At 46.3% G+C, this 8,853-nt stretch overlaps 1 pseudogene; it reads left to right on the forward strand.

The window, feature by feature from the left end:
- The first annotated feature begins 7,355 nt into the window (after positions 1–7,355).
- On the forward strand, positions 7,356–8,249 carry LOC115834719 (annotated as a pseudogene).
- The last annotated feature ends 604 nt before the right edge of the window (positions 8,250–8,853 follow it).

An 8,853-nucleotide genomic window follows, 5' to 3' on the forward strand; every position in this document is an offset into this window, starting at 1 on the left:
CAATAGTTACGGAACGTTTACTATACGCCAGGCACTGTCCAGGGTCCTGAAGAGTCACGAACAGGATAGAACAGGATAGAACAGGATAGAAGCGCCATCCAGTGGAGATAAAACAAGTAAATATACTTGTTTTATACAAAATTCAGCCGGGTATGGTGGCGCACGCCTGTAATCCCAGCTACTTGGGAGGCTGAGGCAGGAGAATCGCTTGAACGTGGAAGGCAGAAGTTGCAGTGAGCCGAGATCGCACCACTGCACTCCAGCCTGGGCGACAGAGCGAGACTCCGTCTCAAAAAAACAAAAAAGAAATAAATTGGACTATTTGAAGGAGAATCCTTAGTGTTCCCCCCTACCCCCATTTGCTCTCACGGTCTCTGAGACAGGGTCTTACTCTGTCACCCAGGCTGAAGTGCAGTGGTGATCATAGCTGTGATCATAGCTCACTGCATCCTCGACCTCTTGGGCTCAAGCTGTCTTCCTTCCTCAGCTTTCTGAGTAGCTGGGACTGCAGGCGTGTGCCACCACGTCCAGCTGATTTTTGTATTTTTTTTTGTAGAGATGGGGGTCTCACTATGTTGCCCAGGCTGGTCTCAAACTTCTGGCCTCAAGTAATCCTCCTGCCTTAGCCTCCCAAAGTGCTGGGATTACAGGCATGAGCCACCGTGCCCAGCCTCTCAGTTTTCTGTTTTCATCATAATTCAACATTTCACAGATTAATGTTAGTAGTCTATGTCATAAGAAGTTTATTTATAAAGGTAACAAATAGGTTGGAAGACAATTACAGTAATTCTTATTATGCTCCTCTATTAACAAGTATTGAAAAATTTCACCTTCCTTTCTTAGGGGGTGCCATTTAAACTAACAAATGAATTTTAAAGGACTGCTATACCCCTGAAGGTGTGAGACAGGAGCATTCTATGCAGTGGGAAAAGTTTCTGCAAAGGCTCAAGATGTAACTGATTGGGCTGATCAGGTGACAGAAGGGAGGCCACTGTGCCTGGATGAGAGTCACATGTCAGAGGTGCAGTCAGATTTGGGCAGAGGCCTGCCTGCTGAAGACCATGTTGGCCAGGTTAACCAATTTGAAGTTGCTTGGGGGAGATTAATTTCAGTGTCAGGAGGTCAATTAGAGCACCATTGCAGGAGTACATTTGAAAGAAGATGGTGGCCAGGACCACGGGTGAGGTGCTGTGGAGATGGAAAGAAATGGGTGGATTTACAATGTATTTTGGAAGAAGAATAAACTGGACTTGCTGATGTTTTAGATGTGAGAAGGTGGAGAATTAAGAGCAACTTCTAGACTGGGCGCAGTGGTTCACGCCTGTAATCCCAGCACTTTGGGAGGCCAAGGCGGATGGATCACTTGAGGTCAGGAGTTTGAGACCAGCCTGGCCAACATGGTGAAACCTCATCTCTACTAAAAATACAAAATTAGCCAGGCATGGTGGTGCATGCCTGTAATCGCAGTTACTTGGGAGTCTGAGGCAGGAGAATCGCTTGAACTCAGAAGGCAGAGGAGGTTGCAGTGAGCCGAGATTGTGCCATTGCACTCTAGCCTGGGCAACAAGAGCGAAACTCCATCTCAAAAAAAAAAAAAGAGTAACTTCTAGGTTTCCTGACTTGGACATTGTTCAACAACTTAGGGATTGATTGTTCATTTTTTATCAACATGAAATATTCCATTCTATGCCCATTAAATGCTTAGCCTTAGAGTCTGTTTTGTCTCATATTAATAATTCCACACAGCTTTTTCTCTTGTTGTTAGAACTTGCTTGGTATACCCTTTTTCTTTCCTTTCTTTTCAACCTTTTCTATTGTTTGGTTTTATTACAGGTAAATCTCTTGTAAAAAGTCTCCTCCCTTCTCTGTCTCCCTCCTTCCTTTTAATGAGGAAACATAACATGTTGTATACATTGTGATTAAAGATAGACTTGGACTTTGTAACACTCTATTAGTGTCTTTTATGACCCATGCCTTCTCTCCTAGATTCCTCCTTGTCTGCTCTTTGGTGCAGTAAAAATTGAGTGGAAAAACCAGAAACAGGGAGACTTAGTAGGCTTATACCCGTAGGCACACTGGGTCTTTCTAGAGTCTCCTTCGTCTTTTCTGGGCCCACCTCACAGGCAGAGGGTTCTGGTTTAGGACACAGCGAGACAGCTCCTTCTTCATGGCCTCTACCCACTCCCCATTGAAAGCATTGTTTCTCATTCTTTCAAAGACTGTGTTCCTTTTAAATTTTTTTTTTTTTTTTCTGAGACAGAGTCTTACTCTGCCACCCAGGCTGGAGTACAGTGGTGCGATCTAGGCTCACTGCAACCTCTGCCTCCCAGGTTCAAGCGATTCTCCTGCCTCAGCCTCCCGAATAGCTAATTTTTGTATTTTTAGTAGATGTGAGAGGGTGGAGAATTAAGAGCAACTTCTAGACTGGGCACGGTGGTTCACGCCTGTAATCCCAGCACTTGTCTCGAATTCCTGTCCTCAGGTGATCCACCTGCCTCAGCCTCCCAAAGTGTTAAGATTACAGTCATGAGTCACCACGCCTGGCTTGAATGTTCTTATTTCCATCCCTTGCCCCCATTTAATTATTGGGCCTCCCAGTCCAACAGAGAATCACTCCTCTTGTCCTGTATTAGAAATGAAATATTCTGACCAAGAATCCAGGAAGACTGACTCCTGCTCTGCCAATCCCACTTCCTCCATGCTGAATTCCCCAAGGAGATCCATGCAAGGAACAGTAGCCTGTTAGGAAATGGAACTTACCAACTGTATCTCGTCATTACTGAGCTGGCGCCTGTTTCCCTAATTCAGGCCCTCTGCTGAAGATGAGTTTGATGACATGACTCTTGGATGACCATAATTTATTGTCCAAACTGGGAAACTCTGTAGAATAAAAACATGTGAATGAAAGGGTCTGCCATTAATAATCATACCAAGAAACCATGAAGATCAGTTTATGCTGTCCTGCTTTTTAGATCAGACTCAAGTAAGACTTCTACTGCCCTCTGGAGGCTGCAACTAAATCCCAGGCTATTACCCTCTGCCCTGTCCCATAGTAGAAGAACAAAGTCACAAAAAGAGAGGGCAGTGAGGGTCCCAGCTTTAAAACAAACATTTATCATGTCCACTAAATAAGGTTGGCCAGCTGACGTCTGGGACTCTGACTCATCTAGTTAGCAACGGCCCCTCTTTTGCTGGGGAACTTTAGAAAGGGGGTGGGAAGGGCAGTTGTCAAAGTAAGCTTTCTCATCGGGAAGAGAAAACAGAGTTTTCCTCCCTGTACAGTTCTCTACTGTGAGAGTTCCTGTCTTGGCTTTCCCTCATCACCTGCTAGCCTTCCCTTGTTTGCTACTGAAGAGTTCAATTCCTTGTAGTTGGTTTGCTGACCCCATCTCCTTGGTGTGCTCTCAAGACATATTCCATTCATTCCATCTTCTCTGCACTGAGTCTCACAATGGTCTCTGACCTACTCTCTCAAAGGGCCCCACTAGTGTTCTAGTAACTTTCCTGTATGCCTCTAGTATTTGCCTTTTCTATTCTTGGCAGAGGGTTAGAACAGAACTCAGAGCAAGATGTTGATTCTGGTTCAGAATATGATGATAAATTCACTGACATTAATATCGGGGAAAAACAGATGTTTGTATCTGGAGCAGCCTGTGAAATGAAAAAGAACTTAGAAAAGATGCGGGGAAATCCTTTAGGAAAGAACATAAATAGCAAGAGATCTCATGTGAAAACAGCTAAGGATTAAAAACAAAAATCTCCACAAGTTAGGGAGGCCAGAAATATAAGGGATTTGGACAAAGATTCAGTTCCAGCTCCAACTTAGTTTAACATCACAAGGTTCCCATAGAACGGAAAGCTGTAAATATGATGAATGTGGTAGAGTTCCCCTGCATCTAGCTTTTCATTATCAAGAGAAAATTCACAGTGAGGTAAGGTTCTGTCAATGTGAGTGTGGGAAGTCCTTCACTCTGAGCTCTATCCCTTATGCCCCACCAAAGGAGACATTCTGGGGCTAGAGTCCCCTGAAAGATTTGCCCAACTGTGGAAAATCTTTCAGCCAGATTTCAGATCTTAGGCAACATCAGCAAGTGCATACTGAAGAAAAATTCTATGTATGTAATGAGCATGGTCAAGTTTTAACCTGGAGCTCAGCCGTTGCTGCCCATCAGAGAGTCTACATCAGGGAGTGTTCAGTAGGGCCAGGGGTCTCATGGTGCAACTCAGGGCAGGGCCGGAGAAGCCCTTTGAGGGGCATTGAGTGTGGGAAAGGCTGAAGTGGGCACCAGAGGCTGTGCCTGCATCAGCGACCACACTGGGGAGAAACATGTGAATGTGGGGTGTGGGAAAACCTCAGCTGGAGCAGAAATCTGACAAGGCACTCACACTGGGAGAAGCCCTAAGGAAGCAGTGGGTTATGCCTTTGCCACTCTCCCTGCAGGCTTCTCCCCACTGAGGCTTCTGTGATGTGAGAGGAGACCTCCGACCCAGAGGAAGGCTTCCCCACACTCACTGCACTGAGTGCTTCTCCCCAGGGGGATTTGCTGGTGGGCACCAAGAGCAGAACTCAGAGTGAATGAATATTTGCCCACCTTCACTACACACATATAATTTCACTCCAGTGCATGATTTCTGACATTTCCTAAGGCCTGAAATCCACTCTAAAGACTTCCTATAACCAGAACAGGTATAGCCTTCTCCTCTGAGTGACTCCATTGGCGGGTGAGCAGCAGGCGTGGAGTGGAGGAAGAAGGCTTTCCCACACTCGCTGGAGGTTCTCTCCAGTGTGGAGTTTCTGATGCTGACCCAGGCTTGAAATTTGACTGAGAGCTTTCTCATGCTCCTCCCCTACATAGAGTTCTCTGTGGTATGGATTTCCCGATGCCTCAGGATAGATGAGCAATGAACAGAGGCCAAGGTCTTGAGGTATCTGCAGACATCAGAATTGCTCTGCTGCCCAGAGGTAGTTCTAGGACAGCCTGCTTGAAATCTGACCAGAAATGCCTTATTGGAAATGACTAGCAAAACCATGCTTTGGGGGTTTGCCCTTCTTTTTTGTCAAGAGGTTATTTGGTCTCCTCACTATAAAAACTGGTTCAAGAGTCATGTTGGCTGGAAGAAACAATGCATTTTGATGACATAAAGACAGTATATCTCTTTCTCACTTTCCCATTAAGCAGTTGCTTAAATGCTAGCAATAAAAGGCCTTTCAGAGTTGACTGTGGATACAATAATATGGGTTTTTATTTTTCTTTAAATTTTTTTTTACAGACAGGGTCCCACTATGTTGCCCAGGCTGGTTTCGGACTCCTGAGTTCAAGAGATCCTCCTGCCTCAGCCTCTGAGTAGCTTCTGAGTGCTAGCTGACTACAATGGCACCTGGAGCCCAGCACAATAATAACTTTTAAAAAATAGCTTGGGCCAGGCGCAGTGTCTCATGCCTGTAATCCCAGCACTTTGGGAGGCCAAGATGGGCTGATCACCTGAGGTCAGAAGTTCGAGACCAGACTGGTCAACATGGTGAAACCCCATCTCTACTAAAAATACAAAACTTAGGCAGGCCTGGTGGCAGCCGCCTATCATCCCAGCTACTTGGGAGGCTGAGACAGGAGAATCGCTTGAACTTGGGTCGGGAGGTGGAGGTTGCAGTGAGCCGAGATTGCACCACTGTACTCCGGCCTGGGTGACAAGAGTGAAACTTCATCTTGGAAGAAAAAAAAAAAAGCTTCCCGCCTCCAAGCTTTAAGCTCATTGGCAATTCTCTGTCACAAACAAGAAACTTCAGAACTCTGAAGCATGACACCAAAGCCTCTCCGTGCTCTGGTTCACACCCTCTTTTCTGGCCTTCTACACCCACTGCCCCTCACTTTGTTCTCAGGGCAAACCTATCCACAGGAGATGAAATCTCACCAGAAGTTCCCATTGGAACCGCCAATCTGCCTCTGTCACCCATGCTTAACCGAGAGGAAAGCAGCAACCACTCTTTCTGTACCTTGGGCTACATTTATAGGGCCCAGTCCTTTTACATCCCCTGTTTCCCACTAACAATCCTTTTTTTTTTTTTTTTTTTGAAATAGGGTCTCACTCTGTTGCCCAGGCTGAAGTGCAGTGGTGTGATCACAGCTCACTGCAGCCTCGACCTCCTGGGCCCAAGCGATCCTCTCAACTCAGCCCCTCTAGTAGTTGGGACTACAGGCATGTGCCCCTATGCCTGGCTAATTTTTGTATTTTATGTAGAGATGAGGTTTCGCCATGTTGCCCAGTCTGGTCTTGAACTCCTGAGCTCAAGCACTTCCAAAGTGCTGGGATTATAGATGTGAGCCACTGTGCCTTGTCTGGTTCTTAACATCTTTAATGTCAATGGGGTAAAGAAGAGATTTGGTCCTTGTTCCTCCAAGCGTGGCCCTCAGACTAACAGCTCTCCACCACCTGGGAGCTTGTTGGAAATGCAGGCTTGTTGTGAGACATTGAGGATGAAAAATAAAATTTTAAAAAGATAATAATACTAATACTAACAAGAAAAAGAAATGCAGGCTCTCAGGCCCTACCCTAGTCCCACAGTATCAGAATCTTCTTCTTAACAGGCTCGCCAGGTGATTTGTATGTACCTTCAAGTCTGAGAGGCACTGGTCTGGATGAAAACTTTTATTTACAATTCCTACTCCATCTCTAGGATCCCTGATAGTCCCAAGGAGGAGAGATTGAGAAGCAAAGGGCACATAATAGGATTAACATCATCTCCTTGACAGCAACTATCAGGTCATGCTGGAAGCTGTGGGCTCTAAAATCCCAAGGCAAAGGAGAAGGAAGCTGAAACCAGTGGAACCATTGGCCAGCCTTGGGGCCAAAGATTACTGGGAGTGGAGCAGTTTTTTGTACGGCCCCACTCTCCAATCAGGCAGAGGCCAACCTTATAACCTTATTGGTACAAACTGAAGAGGAGGATTCTACTACCTTTTTCATAAGAAATCAGTTGGAAACCTTTCCACGGGGCCAAAACAAATTTAGAGCAGTGCTTCTCAACTTTAATGCACTTGGGAGCTTTGCAAAAATCCAATGCCTGAGCACCACCTACAAGATTCTGATTTAATCAGTGTGAAATAGGGTAGAGAACTGCATTTAAAAAAATCTCCCCATCTCTGCAGCCCAGGCATGGCCAGTGTGGGCACAGCACCCCAGCCCTGGGAGCTCCCCAGTAGAGCGGGCTGCCTGGCACAGAGGAGCCAACTGGGCCCGTGGTGGTGGGCGAGGGGCCAGGCTGGAGCCGTGGTGGCAGAGCTGCGGGGTCCTTCATGATGAGAGATTGGGGGCACTTCTGTCTCCTCTGCCTAGTTGATAGTTTGGGTACTGACGACATGACTGACAGTGTCAAAACCTTTCTCCAGGACCTTCCCAGGGGAGTCAAAGACTCCATCTGGGATATTTGTACCATCTCCAGCTAGATGCTCCAATCCATCAAAAGAGAGGAGCAGCGTGGAAGAAGGGCAAGCATTGTCCTGGCACAGAGAATACCCCAGAGTATAGAGTGGGAGCAAGAGAGTGAGCCAGCAAGTGGTAGAATTTTCCAGTGTTGTGCTTGGGGTGGTGGAGTGCTCTGGTTCAGTCTACTCTTGCTTTATCCAGTGTTTATTCCTGGGCTTCAGTGAGTAACAGCGTGAATCACTTACGATCCATCACTGTGTGGAGATGCTTGGTCATGGCTGGAATTTTTCCTCATATAAATTCCCAGGGCTTTTCGGGTGCTCCCCTTGTTCATGCCTAGCAAAGTTGTGAATGCCATTTGGTTCCAAGATACAGCTGACCTGGCATTTGAAGCATCAGGGAAGAAGCCTCACCCATTCCCTAGTGTCCACAAAATAACTGCTGACATGCTCTCCAATCTTTTGCTGCAGGCTCTTTTCCCCATTCAGGGAATGTCTGTGAGTCTCTTTCCCACCCATCTTGTTGGTCAGCTGGTTACTCTCCGGCATTTGTCTCTTCTTGACTCATTCTACTGCTTCAAATATGGTTGGTTCAATAAAGGAATTGAAATGCACCAGCGGTTGTCTAACATAGAGAGGAACTGGCTTTACTACTTTGGGTTTGGTTTGCCCTTGGCTTTTCTCACAGCAATGCAGTCCTCATACATTATCCATGGCTGCCTTTTCTCTATCCTCTTTCCTTTGTTCATTATCAGTGCAACGAGGCAAAGATCCCCGGCCAAGCATACCTCTTCGAGTTGCACCTCTCCTCCTTCATGTTCTTCTTAAGCAACAGACTCTTCCACAAGACGGTCTCACCTGCAGTCTGCCTTGAGCAGCTCAACCTCTGCAGAGAAGTTCCCTTCACCACATACATCTCCACCCAAATTGAAGGTTACTGCAGGCCTGAGTCACCTGCCATCGAGGGGATGGGTGGGATTGGAAGGAGGCTGTGGCAGCTCTTTTACCAGTTCACCTCCCCCTGCCAGGGAAGGCACGATTCGTTCTGCCAAGAGCCCTCTGCATATCCCCTCTCTGAGGAACTGGAATCTTTATCTCTGGTGCACGTAAGGTAGAATCTTCCTGACACCAATGTGTGGATTTTTAACACCACTGAGAGTCTGAAAAGACCATAGTTTTTTTAGTTTTTTTTTTTTCTACAGCTATTTTTCTAGCATTTGCCAGTCCCTGTGGCTGGACTGATTTGAATATTTTGTTTTTCTCCCTGTGCCATTTACCTTCCCACCTTTCCTTCCTGCCGAATGAAATTTGTAATTCCAGCTGTTGCATTTTGTGGATTTGTTATTTTTGTTGTTTTTCTGTGAAGCACAAACACTGGATGTGGGAGGTAAAGGAGTGTCCCAGTTGCTCCTGGTCACTCCCTTTATAGCCA

Source organism: Nomascus leucogenys, chromosome 4 (assembly GCF_006542625.1).
Source record: "Nomascus leucogenys isolate Asia chromosome 4, Asia_NLE_v1, whole genome shotgun sequence".
In the NCBI taxonomy this organism is placed as follows: domain Eukaryota; kingdom Metazoa; phylum Chordata; class Mammalia; order Primates; family Hylobatidae; genus Nomascus; species Nomascus leucogenys.